At 43.9% G+C, this 20,003-nt stretch overlaps 1 long non-coding RNA gene across 3 annotated transcripts in view; it reads right to left on the bottom strand.

Moving 5' to 3' along the window:
* LOC117867232 overlaps positions 1–20,003 on the bottom strand; it is a 70,668-nt gene that overhangs the window by 30,004 nt on the left and 20,661 nt on the right. Inside the window, exons 3-4 of one of the 3 annotated variants that reach the window (XR_004643332.1) lie at positions 8,088–8,200; positions 5,515–5,583 (exon numbers count right to left, since the gene is read on the bottom strand). The exons of the other annotated variants lie outside the window; for them this stretch is intronic. This is a non-coding gene — a long non-coding RNA (uncharacterized LOC117867232). The remainder of the gene's footprint in view (positions 1–5,514; positions 5,584–8,087; positions 8,201–20,003) is intronic. 3 annotated transcript variants of the gene reach the window in all.

Below are 20,003 nucleotides of genomic sequence, written 5' to 3'. Positions count from 1 at the left end.
TAATGTAGAGTAGAAATGTGGGAAATTAATATGAAATTGTACCTTACAGCCTAGGGGAATAGCAGATTACTGGTGTTCTTAGTGCAAACCCTGTCTGACAACGTGTAAATAATGAAAGCCTGTAAACGGTTCAAGTGTGGAGCTGGTGAATAGCAGGTGGTATCATGTAGCTAATATTTTACACTAAATGTAAATGGCTATAGCAAGAAGTTGAAATCTGTAGGTGCAAATGGAACATAGGCGGAATTGTCAATGTCACGCAATAGAATTTACCAGAGCCTCATAAGCTAATTTCTGCTCAGTTGGTACTAGGCACCTTGGCTAAATAAACCAAGATAGAATAGATACTGAATAGTTCATCCAGCCACCTACAATGGGCCCTATAATAAAAGCTAAGTACAGGGATATATATACAGGGTAGGGTGACCAGATAGCAAATGTGAAAAATCGGGATGGGGGTGGGGGGTAATAGGAGTCTATATAAGATAAAGATCCAAAAATCAGGACTGTCCCTATAAAATCGGGACATCTGGTCACGCTAATACAGGGGAAGGAACTAGACTGCTAGGAGAGACTAATGCAGAATTTACATGGGGCTTCAGCACAAACTAGGTACAAGTGTGCTGCCGTTTCCTCCTACAGCCAATGGTATGAGAAAGAGAATACCGCCCCGGGGAAACCAGCAACAATAGCTTGAGCACAGATGTAACTTGCACAAATAAGTAACTCGTGCATCACTCCTGTGCAGAGGGCCAGCTCAAAGCCTATGTACCACTAATGCCTCTCATATGCCCTAATTAGAACAATATCGTAGTTCATAGGCCATGTACTAGCCCTCAGGAAGGGGTAAATCTCACCCCGACTCTGCCACCTAAGCCCTCTGCAGAGGGCACAAAGGAAGCCATTTGAAGATTCCACTGCACGTGCCTGGAATATTGATACACTGCGAACAAGGAGCACCCTAAGCTGTACTGCATGCATTAAAATTCCCACTTGCCAAATATTAGCTTGAACGCCCATGTATCCTCCCACCGGTTGTTGAGTATACCGAGGAGCTCAATGTCCAGGGGTGTTTAAAAGTCCATCTTAGTACATACCACTAGGAAGAGAGCTTGGACTCAGATGGGGCATGCAGTTTTTCTAGTTTTTATTAGTGTGTAATTGCAACAGAAAGAAATATTAAGCACAATAGCCAAATGTACCGGGATCCTTTAGATCAGGGGTCTCAAACTCAAATGACAATGAGGGCCGCATGAGGACTAGTACATTGGCCAGAGGTCCGCATTACTGACACCTCCCACCCCCACCCCTGCCGCCCTCGGCCCCGCCCCCATTCCACCCCTTCCATGAGGCCCCACCCCTGCCTTGCATCTTCCCACCCCTTCCCTGCCCCCATTCTAACCCCTTCCCTGAAATCCCCACCCCAACTCTGCCCCCTCCCTGCCCCCAGGGAGCCCCACGCGGGCCTGGGGCGGCAAAAAAGCCAGAGCCAGCCCTGGCTGTAGGTAAACACTGGGGAGGGCGGGGTGGCTGCAAGGGGCTCCCAGGCTGCAGATAATAACCCCACGGGCCACGTGTTTGAGACCCCTGCTTTAGATATTGGCAGCAGCATAATTTCAGAGAAAAATAATATGCTTTTCTGCAGTACATGAGAGCTAAAAGTCAGCCAAACTATTCAGACCTTTTCCTCCCCCTGCCTTATAATAGCTCAAAAATGGGCAAATGGACTCCTGAAAACAAGTTTCAAAGCAATTTACTCCTGAGTGGACACCTTGTTTACAACAACAAACTACTGCAGCTGAGAAATAAAACCCCAAGAAATACAGTTTATAACGGAAATGTTGGCATGATACTAACTGCTTCAGCATTGGGGCCTCTCAGTCTGTTCAGCCACTTTGGGGCTATTTTTAAACTACTGAAGGAAAGAGCCAAAGAAGGATCCTTTATGCTGAGCAATGGAAAAAGAGGATCCTTTCCAAATGCATGAGGACTGTAATAGAGGAAAGTTCAAAAAGCCTTTCCATTAGGATTTAGTCTCAAAGAGAGAAATATGGGAAGGACGGCAGAGCAATTTTGCCCATCTCAGGTATGATCCCGGGTTCAGTCCTGCTCACATTAAAGTCACTAGGACTTCATGAGGAACAAGATCAAACCGCTAAAGCAAACTACTTTTGCAGGTTACTGGTCTTCACGGAGCCAGTGGATTAGAGAAAATAGGTTTTAGGCGGGTGGGGAGGGGGAGGAAACGTAGCGCCATCTGCTGTAAGAGAATGGACATTAACATCCTAATTTGTCTGTCCTGGCTTTGCTTGGAGGCCAGCAGGCTAGTGGTCAGGCCACAGATGAACTCTCTCCCCAAACCTTGGAGGTGGCTCTTCCAGGTAGTACAGGAGCCTGGGGGCCAAGCCACAGTTTGTCACCCCACCACCACCACCACCACACACCCCAGAGTCCTCCAGGTTCTCTCAGGAGACCAGGGAAAGAATAGGGGGATCCGGGCCTTCCTTGTTCACCAGGTCCCAGCCCAGAGGCGAGGATTGGCTCAGTGCCTTCTGGCTGCCATTCCAGATCACTCCCCTGGGCCATTTCCTATCTTCCCTGTTTTCCCCTCAGTTTGGAGTGTGGCGCCAGCTTTCTGCTTACACAGTCTTGGTAGTTCAGGGCTCCAGCTGAGGGGTGGGATGCTTCTCAGCTGTTCCTCAGAGTTCAGTCCCCCACCCCTTTAGTTAGGGGGCTCTCCGCCAAACCTTACTCAGTCCTGGTCCTTCCCCTGCAGATTGCTCTGCCTCAGCGGTTGCAGCGTCTCTCCTCCATGCTCCCCCAGCCAGAACTCCCTTTTAAGCAGGTCCTCCACAGGGCACATGCCCAGCATGCTTCTTGCCCCAATACTTCTCCACCACTCTTTTTACTTTAGTGCTGGGTCTGTAAACCCCATCCCACCTCCCCACCGAAACACAGCAGCAAAACCAACACTGCTTTGGAACCTCCACAAGTTGCAGGCATTACTAGCCAAGAACAATCTCAAGTTCTCATTGCTGCCTCAGCTTCATTTTTCCTTATCTCTCAATAACTGTTAGCTCTTCTCCATTGCAATAATGGTGTTAACTTAGATCAGGAAGTCTTTGGGACAGGGATACCGTCTCATCTGTTAAGTGCTATGCAAAAAAATAATCATGACCAGGGAAGCAATGATATTTGAAGATGGCTATCAGTGGCATGCAGACAGAGACTTGAAACATGGTAGAGAAGGAGTCGGTGTGTTAATTCACCCGGCAATAACCCACTCAAACCCTTTCTGTCTCTACCCATTAGGTAGCTATTCCATTTTTGGCCACTTTTTTGTGCATCAAGCAAATCTGTTTGTCTGGTAAGGCAGGTGGATGGAGAATTTTCTGTTTGGACTCAGAAAATTTAGCCCTTTTCTGACAAAACGTGTACAGAATGGAACTAATCCTGGGCACATCACAGCCCAGGGGCCTGATCTTGAAACCTCTACACAATGCAAAACTCCTGGTTAAGACAACAGGCATTGAGTCTGGAAAAAAACTGCAGGATCATGCTCGTGGCCAGCTCGTCCTTGACAATAGTGCCCTCTGCTGGCCACCAAAAGGGCAGCATCCACTTAGGGTACGTCTATACTTACCTTCGGGTTCAGCGGTAAGCAATCGATTTTCTGGGATCGATTTATCGCGTCTATCCCGGAAGTGCTCGCTGTCAACGCCAGTACTCCTGCTCCGCGAGAGGAGTACGCGGAGTCGACGGGGGAGCCTGCCTGCCGCGTGTGGACCCACGGTAAGTACCTTGTAGTTCAAACTAAGGTACTTCGACTTCAGCTACGTTATTCATGTAGTTGAAGTTGCGTATCTTAGTTCGAACTGGGGGGTTAGTGTGGACCAGCCCTTAGAATAGCTGTTCCTTCAGCTCATCAGGAGGCAGTAGTTGAGGAATTTCTATTATCCCAAAGTGGCTGAGCCTATCATCACTTTCTAGACTCACCTGCACAGAATCTGTTTCATAACTAAATTCAAACCAGCTATGGAAAATTCAGCTTCATTAAACAGAAGCAAATTCCTTTTACTAAGCTGGAATCTTTTCTACATTTCACACAGACTATTTTGAACAATTAAAATATTCTGAAATCTTCCAATGTGCCAGAATGTTTTTTCAGAGGAATAGAAGAGACTGAAAGGCATTTAAAGCAGGAGATTGGCCGTGAGGTGATTATACATGGCTTGGGAAAGCTGATCAAGATGCATTTCTGTGCAAAAAGGTGCTCTGTGAATAATGAATTCAGCATGGTATAATGTGGGTGCTTAACAAACAAAACAGAACACAACAGGAATGTCTGTGTGGCAGGGACACAATCTCTGCCCTCATCCTAGGGCTGAGCTCCATGTCAGGGAGGGTATACTTCTCCACAATTTGTTCCTCATCAAGCCCTTTATCAAACACACCAGCAACTCTCTCCAGCTGCCCTGCTGGGTTGTAATCAACTTGGGTAGGATCTTATACTCCTTGCCCAGCCAAAATACTCACTGGCTCAATGGGAGTTTTGCTGGAGGTAAAGGAGTCTATTGTGGGAAGGAGACAGTGGGATGGCCATATTCCACACTGCTATTTACACCTCTGCTCCAGTCAGGCTACAGGTACTAAAGTAAAAATATAGCACGGTACAGTACGTTGACAGAGTGCCTGTCATTCCAGAAGATCCCATAGTGCTTTACAGATTTAATTCAGTACAAGCTATACAGAAATCACTTCAGCAACTTGGGGTGAAGTGTAGCAATTGCTTAACGGCACAGAGCAGCATCTCAACTGTTTAGGGCAGGAGGTGAGTGAGGACACCACATTCAAGTGATATCACCAGAGGAATCCAGAGAAGTATGGCGCAATTACCCAAACTGGAATTCGGACAGGACACAGGAAATGCGTCCCAAGAAAATGTCATGGGATCCTTAAGTGCAGCATGAGAGGTCAGGAGCTCCGCTTCATATTTTCGCCAAGAGACAGCAGCTCCAGCAGATTCCCTATAATATCAGGCATTGGTTTACTATTGACTCTGAGCAAAGACTCTCTCACCCTGAATTCAAGCACCGTTTCCCCAGCCCCATGGGTGCTCCTTGGAGGTTTCCTGTTGAACACTGCCCAAGTCTGCTTACTTTATGAAATCTGATGAGACTACAGTACAAGGTAAGATAGCAGAGGGTAAAAAAGAGCCAACTTTCAGGGACATGTGGATAGCACATTATAGATAAAACAACAGTTCCTGATTGACATACACTGATTAAAAAACAGCTAAGTGAGAACAGCACAGCACCCGTCAGATTATTCAATTTTATGCATTTGGCAAACTCTCCTCTTGCCATTATGTAAAATTGTAAAGCAGGGAAGAATCTCTAATTGTTTTAAGTAAAACACTTGGCTGTAATAACCCTAAAATAAAGGCTTCCCGCTCAACAAGTTTGAAAATATGGCAAAAAATTAGCCCTATAGGGAAACCATAAAGCAATTTACCTGTCAAGGAACTTCAAGATATAATCCCTTTATGGTGCAGTTTCTTTTGGGTTCTTCATGTTACTTCAGCTAGGAATAATGAGAACAGATGCCCTGGATATTAAATTGTCTTGCTGAAGCAATAGAAATAAGATGCAACGTTTGTTTCATGCAGCATATTGGATGCCAAGCAGCTGATTATATGATAATACAAGCACAATGCACATTGCACAAAGGCAAGCAATAAACGTCATGGACTAAAGAGCTATCTTGACAGTTTTAAAGAAAGCTCAATTAAAAGCTCTTGGAAGCAGTGCTGCATTAGTGAGATTTACTGTGTACATCAATATCCCCCTTGAAGAGTTCCCTTTACAAGAAATGTAGTTATTTCATCATCATTTGTGCCAAATTTACCCAGTCGCCGAGCCAATGTTACCTTGTTCACCAAACAAGTTGTCAGAGGCAATCACATTTGGTTAAATAATCATTTCTATTTGCCTTCCAAATAATATCATTGCTGATCATAAAGAAACATATCATTTTGTTTGGTTCTGCTGGGCTCTGGTTTAACACGCAATACAACATTACACACTATATATTTGGTGTGTAGTGTCTAGATTGTAACTGAAAAATTGAAGCAGATCACAACTCCTAGTTAAATATATAGAATCATAGAATCATAAAATATCAGGGTTGGAAGGGACTCAGGAGGTCATCTAGTCCAACCCCCTGCTCAAAGCAGGACCAATTTCCATAAATATATGGTTTGTGTGTTTGGTAGCTTCTCAATCTCACTGGAGTTGATGGAGAGGTTTTAGAACTTATCAGGAAAGTTTTAGTGGCTAAAGAACTACATTAGCCATTGAGGGTGTGTGGGCTAGCAAGGGACTGGATTCTAACCAAAGCCTTGGAATTGATTTGCTGTGCACTTGGTAAGTCACTTGAAGTTTTGTTTATCCATTTGTAGAGTGGGTATAATAAAGCCTGTGTCACAGGGGCGGTGGGAGGCTATATTCATTACTGTTTGTATGGTGCTAGGAGCTCCTCAGATCCAATGGCATGTTGTACAAGTGTGTGATAAAGTGAAGCCCAAGAAACTGGAAGGGGCTGTAGGTGGTGGCTGTAATCCTCTCCACCATTTGTTATGGCACCGTCTGTAGGCTGCAAGGGGCAGGAGGAGCAAATGGCTGGAAATGCTCTTGAAAGGCAAGCTCTGCTCCCCATCCTAATTGTAGCCCATGCTGTAAAACGACCAATACATAATAAAACAGTTGATCTCTTCTCTTCAATCAGCGTGAGGCTGGAACAACAGTAACTTCAGCAATGACAACTATAATAGAACTGCAGTTTGAGCTAACTCTAACCTTCAGTGTTGGCGAGACCTGTAACTCTGCAGTGGCCTACAGTAAGCTCCCCACTGCATCTGCAACCAGCTTCCCCTTCCTTTTGTAGAGGTGCAAAGTCAAAGGTAACTAACCCAAGAGGGGCTTCTTCCTGCTAAAGTTTAGATTTGCTGCAAGAACGGGTTGCAGAATTTTGAGGTTCAAGTTTTTAAAGCATTAGAATTTTCATAGAAGCCTGGATAAAGCACTGCCAAAGTCTGACAAAATGGCGAGTTCGAGAAATCACTGCATGAAGATCTAGACTTTGCGGTTGAAGTCTGAAAGTCCAAATGCAGGAATAAGGAATGATGGTAGGGAATGCTAGATAAGCAAGTTCTGCTACCAGAAGAGATGAGGTTAATGCATTTCGACCTGCAATGAGGCAGTGTATTACAGAGAAGTGTCACAATTAATCTTGAGATCACAAAGACGCCCCTGGGGAGCTGGGCCTAGATCCCTGGTCCTTCAGGTACCATGAGCTATAGGACAACTTCTTTAACTGGTAGTAGTCTAGACTCCTTTGCCCTCTCTGTGGAGTGGGTCATAGACATACGTGTTTCACAAAGACACAAAGCGGTACCAGCTGCCCCAGAAGGAGGTGCAACAATAAGTAGCAGTAAGCAATAAGCAATGTTCTGTTGGGTTTATACAAGGTTGTGAGACTATTAGGTTGTCAGGACACTTAAAACTGCATAACAAAGAAGGGCCCAGTATAGCTGCCTCCTAAATACAACAGGAGCTTCCATTTTTGCTCATCTCGTCCTGCTGCTGTCTACATGCCATGGGAATCTGTCTGTGTCTCAGTTGCCAACACATGCAGGATGCAGAGAGAGTCCAACTACTGGATGGGGGATTCCTCTAACTGGTAAAGCCAGTGCCGAACCACCACAGGAAGCCACACACAGAAAACAGCTGCTACTGCAGACAGACCCAGTGCAGAGACACAGAAGGCTGACATATCACAATGCTGCCACAGAGAGAGGGAGAGAAAGATAAATATAAGCATCCAGTAGCTATGGAGATATTGGAAGCACATCCTCACCCAAACGGAGGAACTTAGGTTTCTTTAGACTTCAGATATAGGCTAGCCAGAGATAGCAACACATGACAGGCCAGAGATTTAAAAAATGAATCCTGACATTTTGACATCCTATGCAACTCCTCAAGAAGAGGCCAAAGAGGGCAGGAACATGCTCTTAATTTTTATCGTACCTGTCATGAGACATTTTTCCACTGGAAAAAGCAGCAAATGCTTCGGGTCTGCACAGCCACTGCCCTGGCATGAATGATAGCCAACATCAGTAGTGTCAGTTGGGTGTTATCTCCTGTCAGAGCAAAGTGAAGCAGAGAGAAACTCAACTGGCATCTTCCCAGAGCAGTGCTACCAAAAGAGTAGAGCAAGTGAATTAAAGGCGGTTCCAAGCATGAGCTAAAGGTGTATCGTACTACAGACTGGGGTAACATCCTAATCATCCAGAGAACCCAAAGCATCTGACTACAGTGTTATCAAAGAGAACATGGGAGCACTCCACATATGTTCCTCAAGGCACTTCTAATGTGCCCTGCACCATGCTAGTCAATTAAGTATTCCTGGGGTTTTCTGTCTGCAGAGAATCTGGATCTCTGTTACTCCTTGTTTCAGTCATTATCTCCTCTCTTCTCATCATCAATATCTGTGCCACGTTGCCAAGATGTTTCTGTTGTCATTATTGAGGAGAGACTTCCTCTTGAGTTTAACCAATTTATGAGAAGGAATTAAGGAAGCTACCCTTCAACTGCAATAGTTTCCTTGCATAACAGAGATTTTTCTCCTTGTCCTGACACATCAGGAGGTAATTATAGGGGGTAAGAGTTTATCTTGCAATCTCTAGACTGCTGAAAAGATTTATGAGCTTGTCCAGTTTCTTCCAAGGAAGGGAGGAAGTTAAAAAAAAAAAAAAGAGGAAAATATACCGAAATCTCCCATAACCCATCTGTGACCCCAGTAGGTCCGGTTTCAGACATGCATATGTTGCCTGCTCTAGCTCTTTGGCCTTGTTTCTTTCCCAAGAACTATTCCAGGATCCTGATTACCCGGAGTCTCTGTCTCTAAAAATTAGATTATAAGTCAAGGAAGGAAAAAACCCACTCTTTCAATTCATTAATGTAATTGATTCTTTCAAACAGTTGGCTAGAATTTCAGCTTGTTCAGCATTCTGCATTAGTATCCTGGACTATAGGGAGACGGGATAGGAAAATGCACCTGGAGTGGTACTACAAACATGGAGAGTACTTAATAAAACTCCGCTGGCTTGTCTTCTCTTTTGAATTTAGAACCCATCACTGGGACAACTGCAGCCAGCTAAATATAGGCGTCCTCGGATTTACGAAACAATTGGTTCCTGATAATTGCGTCATAAGTCGAAATGTCTCAACTTGGAACTGCAATCCACTCCATTGCGGGACCTAGCACCATAAAATCAAAACCAGCGTTGTAATCGGGGTGTCAATTCAGAAACATCGTAAGTGCCGTTCGTCGTAAGTCGAGGACTGCCTGTAGACCAGTCTCACAGAGCTAAGGCACTGTCATTGGTTTATGATGAGACACTGCCTCGCTGTTAGCCCCTGCCTATTTCCATTCACTTTTAACAATGCAAGTGGTAGAACTGCCTTTCCCTGAATCATGTCTGCTAATTTAAAAGTGACTAAAATCAGCAATAACAACAACAGGCTGGTGTTGTGTGTTACAACACCCAACCACTGGAATAAGCTACCTGCTCCATTTAAAATAGCATTGACATGGTCTGATTCACAGAAACTTTTCACCTTGAATCTCAGGAAGCTTTTAGTATGAAAACTCAAGGCTGGCTCACTAGCTGCTGTTTGAGAATGAAGGTCCTTCCTGTGTTTAGTGCTGAAGTATGGGGCTGGATGCTACAGTCTCTCACCAGCAATGAGACCAAACAAGATGTGGATCTCAGTAAAAGTCTCTCTCGGTCAGCAACAGTTCTAATGAAATACTTTCTGGTTCTGAATCTCTTATTTAATTGTAAGAACTAACCAGGGAAGCCAAGATGCTGCAGTCACCTCTTGTTCTAATCCTCAGTGGGAAAGACAAAGGTCTTCCTAGTCCACCAAATTTCTATTGTTCTGCAAATCATTCTTAGATTTAAGGCCCTGATTCAGGAAAGAATCCCTTGTCAAGACACCACTTACACACATGCTTAATCTTAGGCAGTTCCTGAAGTGCCTAGGTAAAAATATGGCTTTCAAGAAACCCCAATAGAAGCCATGGAATCAGAGACAAATAACAGCACCCACATTTCTGGCTGTTTTCCCAAACTATCCAAATCTTGTAGATCTCTAAAACTGGGCTTCAAATCTCAAGAAGAGGGTCCCCCCCACTAAGATTTCTCAAATTCCTGCTTCTGGCCAGATCCACCTTCACAACTTTTCCTACAGTATTTTCTTACATTCCCTTTGATGAAACACGCAAGTACAGAAAATGCAAAACAACAGGAAGGTGAGAATGAGTTTAACTAACTTTTTCAACTCTCCAAAAAGGGACGTGTTCACACCTTGGATTGATTCTTATTTTATATCCAAATCCATTTCACCTGTAAAAGAATGATGATTTGCTCAAATCTATGTAAAGAGACAGAGATAAAGAAATACAGGCTAACCAGAGCAGTTTCTCCATCTCCACACTCAGTTGTATCCCAAAATGATCTATTCCTCCCATCCTATCTCTGTACACACTTAAATTGCCCATGGAAATCCACCATGTACATAAAAAGTGCAGAAGACAGGCCTGTGAATCAGGTTCCAGGGCATTTCATTCTTGCTGGTTGCGAGACCCATCTGTTGTTTTATCAGAACCTGGCACCATGCAGATGGGAATGATTTCTTTTGTAAGAGTGAAAATAGATGGCAGCCATTAGTATTCAGCTATTCTTAATCCAATATTTTTCCTCGTTAGAATGAAAGTGCGAATACATATGTTATTTCATTTGCTCTGACAGCCAGTATTAGAAGACTGTCAAAGACAGCCTAGCCTCAACCAATTGTAAGCACGACCATATGCTATTTTCATAATGAAGCTATTTGTATGGCCCATGGAATTGTGAAGGAATTATCACAGCTAGCACGAGGTGCCACTGGCTTCCGAACAAATAGTTGATTAAGTGAAGATCAGTTTTTATTGCAAACTGCTGAAGAACCTGGCAGGATGTAAGTCTGAATAGATTCTTAGAATTCATTACGTACAATGTGAATTGGTCCTTGTTGAGAGAGTTAAATCAGAAAATGTAAAAACTTGAGGTCAAAATGTGGGCCAAAATAGCAAAATGAATTAATGGGTCACAACTCTCATTTCTGGAAACCAGGGTTTTCTTATATCACAATGTATGAGTTTGAGAGTCACTAGCAGACATGTAAAAAGCAACAGAGAGTCCTGTGGCACCTTTAAGACTAACAGAAGTATTGGAGCATAAGCTTTCGTGGGTGAAAACCCACTTCGTCAGACGCAGACATGTTTCCATATCACAATTTGTGCACATCACACAATATAGCATAACATCATTAGGCGTCTGCGTCACAAAGAACCACAACTGGAATAGCAGGGGCTGCTGTAGGCCACAACTGAGGTGCATTAGTAAAGCTTTGTGGGGGCATAGGACTGGAATAGCAGCGAGTGAGGTGTGACAGAGGGGGCGGAGCTGGAAGAGCAGGCAGGACTGAGAATTGGCAGAGTTTCACACAGGAGGTTTACAAGATACCTACATGCATTATGATGGGCTCTAGCAAAGCATATTATGCCCTCACTTTCACACAAAGTGTAAATAAATAAATTATACAACAGAATAGTGACGGAATGGAAATGTACAGCTATTCTGACTGAGGTGCAGGTCCGAAAGCGTTATCCCAGACACTGTTCCAGAAGGAACTCACTAATGGTATTTATTAAGAAAGGATTGTCACCCGACATTTATATGGCAGTTTTCATCCCCAAGCACTAACTGTACATTGAAAAAACACTCAAATATTGATTTTGCCAGTGCTGTATTTATACCTTCTCTACCCCAGTGAGAAAAGGAGAGACAGATTGTTCTCTTAGATAGAGCCTTAAACTCTAGTTGCCATAGTGACGCATCTGGGGCTCTTGCTTTGTGCCTTTCAAAAAATAAATCAGTTCATAAACTTGCAACTTTACTGAAAGTCAGTTTTGCAAATACTCAGGCATCTTTGTTTGTTCATTGTCCTCCTGCAACTTTTTTCTCCACTTGAATTTGTAGGAGGGTCAGGGGGGGAGGAATACCATCTAGTCTAGCTAGATTCTCCAATGGCCCCGTCACTGTAGCCTCTGAGTACTTCACATATGTTAATGAACTGGTCCTTACAACATCCAGTTGTTGTGTGCAGTGTTGTTGTAGCTGTTTTGGTCCCAGGATATTAGAGAGACAAGGTGGGTGGGGGAATATCTTTTATTGGAACAACTTCTATTGGTGAGAGAGAGAGATGCTTTCGAGTTTACACAGAGCAGTTCTTCAGGTCTGGCACTGCTTGCCATTTGGTTCTCTCTCATAAACATCTGATAACAGAGGGACTTGTAAACATGAAATAATTTGTTTTATTATAGGCTTTGTGTTCACGTCTCCTTCATCTGAGGATCTCAAAGCACTTCATAGAGTCTAAGGCCAGAAGGGACTACTGTAATAATCTAGTCTGACCACCTGAACAACACAGGCCATAGACATTCCCCCAAATAATTCCTAGAGTAGATCTTTTAGAAAGCAGCTAATCTTGATTTAAATATAGTCAGTGATGGAGAATCCACCATAACCCTTGGTATGTAGTCACAATGGTTAATCTCACTGTTAAAAATTCTACACCTTATTTCCAGTCTGAATTTGTCTAGCTTCAACTTCCAGCCATTGCATCACATTATACCTGTCTCTGCTAGACTGAAGAGCTCATTATTAAATAGCTGTTTCCCATACAGGTACTTCTAGATTGTAATCAAGTCACCTCTCAATAGGGTGACCAGACAGCAAGTGTGAAAAATCAGGACAGAGGGTGGGGCGTAATAGGAGCCTATATAAGAAAAAGACCCCAAAATCAGGACTGTCTCTATAAAATCGGGACATCTGGTCACCCTACCTCTCAACCTTCTCTTTGTTAAACTAAAGAGATTGAGATTGAGTCTATCACTAGTGTAAAGCATGTATTCTAATCCTTTAATCATTCTCATGGCTTTTCTCTGAACCTTCTCCAATTTATCAACATCCTTCTTGAATTGTGGGCATCAGAACTGGACATAAGTATTCCAGTAGCTTTTGCACCAGTGCCAAATACAGAGGTAAAATAACCTCTCTATTCCTACTCAAGATTCCCCTATTGATTCATCTGATGATCACAGATGTAGCCAAAAGAGCTAATGTTCAGCTAATTATCCAACTTAATCCCCTAATCTTGTTCAGTCACTGCTTCCCAGGGTAGAGTCCCCCATCCTGTAAGCATGGCCTGCATTCTTTGTTCCCAGATGTATACATTTATATTTAGCAATATTAAAACACATTGTTTGCTTGCGACCAGTTTATTAAGGAATCTAAATTACTCTGAATCAGTGACTTGTCCTCTTCCTTATTTACCACTCGCCCAATTTTTGTATCATCTGCAAACTTTATCAGTGATGATTTTGTGTTTTCTTCCAGGTCACTGATAGAGATGTTAACTAGTTTAGGACCAACAACTGATCCCTGCAGGACACCACTGGAAACAGACCCACTCAATGATGATTCCCCATTTACAGTTACATGATGAGACCTATTAGTTAGCCAGTTTTTAATCTATTTAATATGTACCATGTTAAAATTATATCATTCTAATTTTTAATCAAAATGTTGTGCGGCACCAAATCAAATGCCTTGCAGAAGCCTAAGTATATTACATCAGAACTATTACCTTTATCGACCAAACTTGTAATCTCATCAGAAAAGGATACCAAGTTAGTTTGACAGGATCCATTTTCCATAAACCCATGTAATTAACAAAAAAAAAATATCAACATTACCCTGATTTAGTTCATTATTAATCAAGTCCAGAATCAGCTGCTCCATTAGCTGTCAGGCCTATAATTTCCCAGGTCATCTTGCTTATCCTTTTTAAATTTTAAATTTTTTAAATTTGGCATATTAGTTTTCTTCCAGTCTTCCAAAATGTATTGGAAAAAGAAAGAAAGAAGAACAGTTCAGCGAGCTCCTTGGCCAGCTCTTTTAAAACATTTGCATGCAAGTTATCTGGACCTGCTGATTTCAAAATGTCTAACTTTAGTAGCTTCCATTTCTATCCCACTAATATCTCTGGAGGATGTTAAAGAATTATTACCATATGGTTAGACTATATTATCTCCTCCCCGGCCCAGAAATATTTATTAAACATCTAGTCTTTTTCCAAATTATTATTGATAATTCTACCATTTCAATCTGGTAATGGACCAATACCATTGTCAGGATTCTTTGTGTTCCTAATATTTTAAAAACCTCTTTCTTAACTCTGTTGGCCACAGATTTCTCCTTTGTGGTCCTTGGCTTCCCTTATTAATTTTCTACAATTCCTAATTTCTGATTTATATTTATTATGATCAACTTCCCCTTTCATCCATTTGTTATAATTTTATATAAATAAGAGGTTGTTGTGTTGTTTTTTTAATGGCAGCCTTCACTTCCTTTCTAAACCAGACTTTTTTTAAATCAACATCACTTGCTTCCTCGATTGTGGAGCTGTGGCTTTTGGGGCTTGAACTAAGGAATTCTTAAATGATGTCCAATTATCATTCACATTTTTCTAATTAAGTTCTTCCTCCCAGCTGATTTAGCTCAATTGTTTTCAACTTTGTGAAATTGGCCCTATTAAATTACCAAATATATATATTGCTGTTCTGGACTTTATTCTGCTTCCACATTATAAATATAATCAAGTTATGATTACTGTACCTAAGTTACCATTAACTCTTAGTTTTGTGATAAGGTCCTCTTTATTTGTTAGGACAAGGTCTAATATACAATTCCCCATGTTGATAGCAACACTTTTTCAGATAGGAAATTGTCATCTACAGTGTTTTGAAATTCCAAGGATGTTTTAGTACTGGCAGCATGAGACCTCCTAATGTGTCAATCAAGTTGAAGTTGCAGGGGTGCCCCAAGCACGGCAGTCAGGCAGCCTTCGGCAGCATGCCTACGAGAGCTCCACTGGTAACGCGGATTCAGCGGCATGCCTGCAGGAGGTCAGCCGGTCCCGCGCCTCCGGCGTACCCGCTGCCAAATTGCTGCCGAAACCGTGGGACTGGCGGACCTCTCGCAGGCACACCGCTGAAGGCAGCCTGACTGCCGCCCCCACAGCGACCGGCAAGCCATCCCCTGCGGCTTGCCGTCCCAGGCATGCGCTTGGTGCGCTGGTGCCTGGAGCCGCCCCTGGAAGTTGCCATGATCACACAGTTTTTATTCCTACACATTGTAGATGACTGCCTCCATATGCACCTATCCTGTTCCCTAGCTGATTTGGTTGTCGGTAGCAGACATCAATTAGTACCCCGTTTTGCACTTTATCTGTTAGGACAATGATACATAAGCATTCAACTCAGAAGAAAATGATCTTATCAGTGACTCAAACATGTAATGCCATTTCTGACATAGTGCTACCCACTCCCACTTTATCCTTCCTAAATAGATTAGGACCATTGATTTTAACATTCCAGTTGTACGAATCATCCCATCAGGTTTCAGTAATACCAACTAGATTGAATTTATGCTAATAAATGAGCAGTTCCAATTCCTCATTTGTTCCCAGACTCCTAACATTAGCATATAGACAATTTAGGGATTTCTTTGTTTCATGTTCTTTGGTTTTGGTCTCAACATCTCAATTTTGTGTTGACTGAGCGCTTATATCGTCCTTCTTTTTATTCTCCCTGCAATGGGGTCAGCACCCACGTCTCACAAGCGCCCCTCTTCTGGTCGGTGGTTTCTTTAGCAGGTCTTCAGCTGTCTGGCTGAGTCAATCACACACACTGTCTGTAGATGGAACAAACAAACAAACTCCTTCTAGGGTATACAGTCTCTACTTTCTCACGAACCCTGGTATGGGGCAGTACCGCCAAGGCTTCCTCCCTGGAGACACTGCCTTCTATAACTGTCCAACAGGGCCCACTGCTGTACCCTCCGTTGGTGTGTCCTTTTCAGCAGCCTTCCCTGGGCTCAGTCTTTAAACCGACCAGCGGGGCCCATCACAGTACCCTTGCCTGGTCGGGCTAGGTTCTGGGCTCAGGCCTTGATTGGTCCCCTCAGCCAGCCAGAAGCTCCTTCTTAGCTCCACTGGTCTTCCGAAGCCCTCCCTGGACTAGTCTTGCCTGCGCTTGTCCACAGTCCCGCTGCTCCTCCAGCCAGTTCTTCCTCTTCCAGCTCCAGGCAGCAACTGACTGCTCTGCCTCTGCTGCACCATTTAATATGGAGCTTCTGGCCCCTGATCCGCTGCTTCCCCTGCAGCCGCTCTAGGCCCCCTGGAGGACTTTTCCTCTGCACTTTTCTGGGGGGTGGGAGGGTGAGGCAGGGCCATGAGGCCTCCATCAGGGGGCCTCCGGACCTAGTCCACCCCGTCACACTCCTCTTTTGTTATTAGTTTAACCCCCTCCTGACTACTCTAGCCAGCCTGTGCCCGAGGAGATTGGTCCCCTTTCTACTGAGGTGGGGGCCATCCAAACTATACAGATCCCTTTGAAGGTGGACCAATGTTCCACAAAGTCAACGCCCTCCACCTTACACCACTTACCTAGCCAGCAACTCACTTCCAGAATTTTCTGCCTTCTGTCTTCCTTTGCTCATGGGACAGGAAGGATCTCAGAGAGGATAGTCTTGCTTGGATAGTCTTTTTCAGCACACTTCCCTGAAGTCATCTACTATCTACCAGATAATCCTTGATGCAGTGTCATGAGTGCCAGTATGAATCACTAATGGATCCTTACCCACAGACTTCAGAAGCCTATCTAATCTTAGAGTGACATCTTGTGTCTTGGTTCTGGGAAGGCAGCACACCATTCTCTTGTCCACCTGTCCTGTTCTCTGCCTGTGCCTTGCAGAATGTTCATTTATGAAACCTCACAACACTTCTGGGAAATACATGAGTATCGATACCCCTATCTGACAGATGGGTAAACCATGAATCCCGTGAATTATTATTTTATAGCACCCAAGAGCATGAGCAAGTGGTGTGAAAACTTCCCACCCAATGCACCTCAATCCTGGTGGCAACACTTCCTGCTACTAGAGTCCTTGGTCTTTCTTGACTAGAGCCTCCCAACTGTGCCACATGCTCTTAAGAAAAAGAAAAAAAGAAAGAAAAATAGATCAGTATGCATTTGCCATGTGCATTTGCACTTGTGACTTGAACTTAGTTGTAAATCTGTATTTTCCCAGATTCATGGTAAAATGACCATCATCCCAGTGCACTTACTACCAGGACAAACCGCTCTGACTACCTGATGGAACTATCTGGGGCTTCTCTTTTATGATATGGTAGTTGTCTTTTGAATTCCTGAATCATGTAGGTGTGGTGAAACAAAATACCCAGCTACATAGTTTGTGGATTGTTGGTTTTAAAGCCAGTCATATCCTGCTGGAGGAGATAGAAAGCTTTAAGTATCTTGCCCAGGGTCATATAGCAAGTCAGTAGCACCACTGGGGGTAGAAACCAAGAGCTCCCAGTTGCCTGCTTTTATCACCAGATTTCTCTTTTTATAAGGGTTCAAATGTATTCACTCAACAATAGCACCACTGGGATGATAAATATTTTTAATACAGACAAAGCAAGGTTGTCTTTTTTTCGACGTATTGCACAGCTGCACTTTGGCACTTGTCTTTCTCTAATTCAAACTCTTAGGCATAAACAAAGATTTTCCTTTCCTTCACCACACCAGGCTTTGGAGCAGCTTATATAGAGCAGAGAGCAAGCTGATTATGAAATAGAATTCACCCAGAACCAGCTGAAAGAGGAAAATCAATATCGTTAACCTAATTATTGTGATTACACATCTTCAATAAAAGCCATAGGAGACAAATCATGATCACTCACATAACTTTTTTCTTTTTAACATTGGTTCCAACTGGGACTGCCAACGTTGCTGAGTCATTTAAAAAATGGAGACAAAAAGAGTAAGTTTGCACTATATGAGATACCGTTTCAAACAACATTGATTTCATGGCCTGGCTCTCTTGTTCTTCTGCCTCTGTCTGTTTTAAAGGGACAAGGCTAGACTGGTTCAGCCAGACTACAGCTCCAGACCTCACCACAAGCATTGCAATTAATTGGCATAACGAGAACTAGAAAAATGTCTTCTGCATATGAGCACGACAGACTGTACAGGTGGAGGAACCTCAAGGGGTTCCAGTCAATAGTTTGAGGCACACTTTTGCCCAACACAGACAAGAGAGACCTTAGAAACCAAGATATCTGCTCTCTGTTGACAAAGATCCCACAGAAGTTTTTTTATGACAGCAAAGGTTAGCGGCAGTGACTTTTGCAAAAGCTCTCCTTGCTCCTTCCACACTGGTGGGTGTTGCGTCTCAGGTGAGGGGAGTCATTCCTGTGTGCATATAGTTTGTACAGTACAGTGCTTTTAAGATATGCTACTATTTCAAAGCCTAGAATGGACTGACTTGTATTTGAGAAGCATTGCTGGTAGCCACTAGATGGCATAGCTAAGTAGGAAAAGGAGCATTGCCTGCTCTGTAGATTTCTTTAGGGGCTCTAATTTTGAAGTGCTTGGTGTAGAATGATCCCTTAGAAACTCTGGTTTTACTCTTCCTGCAGCTTGTCTGGAGGGCATGGCCATCGTGTCTACAGTTTTCTCCTGTAATCCCATTTGGAAAATATTTAACTCAACAATTTGGACTGGAGGGACAGCTAGAAATGTGTCACATGTGTGAGCCAGAGGCTCTTTAAGAGCAGCTGATACAGTTTTATAAGGGATCTCATGAAAGCTTAATTGCAGTTATGTAATAGGAGGGCTTAGCTCACCTGGAGGTTGTTGGCACTGAGCTTTCAATTATAAAAGTCCAACTTTAGGAACTCTCAGAGAGCCAGTAAGGGTTTTGTCTAAACAAATGTGCACCCCAGAGGGATTTCATGTCGCAGAAGTTTTTTCAAGAGAAGTTTGGCAGAAAATGTTTTACCCTTGCAGAGTAAGTTATTTATGGCATAATAATTTTGATGTGTGTTAAATGTACATTCTATTTCTGGAAGAACCGTGACTTTCTGCATGAAAAAAAGGCTTCAGCATGGAATGGTCGGAGCCTTTGGACTGCCTGATTTACTCCACACTACACTGTCAATCTGTTCTTAACAGACCAGTAAGGGTCTGCTTGTGGCAAAGGTGCCACCCTGAAGACATGGTCACACTGCACACCACTGGTGGTGGCACATAGGGTAGCATACCAACATGCTGCAGTGAAAAGCAGGCTGTGTCCACACTGTGGTGTGCAGCTACACGTGGCAGTGAAAGGCTCTGGGAGGGGTGCAGTGTATTTATTCCACACACTACTGTAAGGATTGTATACCACAGATATACCCTGAGAATGGACAGACCATGAAGTCCAGAAAACCAGAGCTGTGCAAAAAGAATTTTTGCTGGCAAAAGTAATAGCTGTTTTATTGTGTTCAGCAGGAATAGAAAATACAATTGCTGTTCTCATAAATAAGTAACCTAAATATCATCAGAGGCTAAGGAGACTGAGGGTATGGCTCCGTGCCTCTGCATAGGAGCCGGAGGGGGGACATGCCACTGCTTCTGGGAGCTGCAGGGGTGGCACCTGCGGACGGGGCAGTGCTAGGGTTACCATATTTTGTGCCTCCAAAAGGAGGACACTCCACGGGGCCCTGGCCCCGCCCCTAGCCCCGCCCCAACTCCGCCCCCTCCCCAAAGTTTCGCGGGAAGCCTGGGCAGGTAAGTGGGGGGGTGCGGCCCAGGCTGGCCCCCCCAGCGGCTCCAGCACTGCCGGCCGGCCCCGCGCACCCCCCGGATCCCGGCCCCGGCGGCCCAGCGCACCCCCCCCGGCGGCCCGGCTCCCGGCCCGACCCCCCGGCCCCGCGCACCCCCCC

The sequence above is a fragment of the Trachemys scripta genome, chromosome 17 (genome assembly GCF_013100865.1).
Source record: "Trachemys scripta elegans isolate TJP31775 chromosome 17, CAS_Tse_1.0, whole genome shotgun sequence".
In the NCBI taxonomy this organism is placed as follows: Eukaryota; Metazoa; Chordata; order Testudines; family Emydidae; genus Trachemys; species Trachemys scripta.
This window is presented reverse-complemented; position numbering and strand designations above follow the sequence as displayed.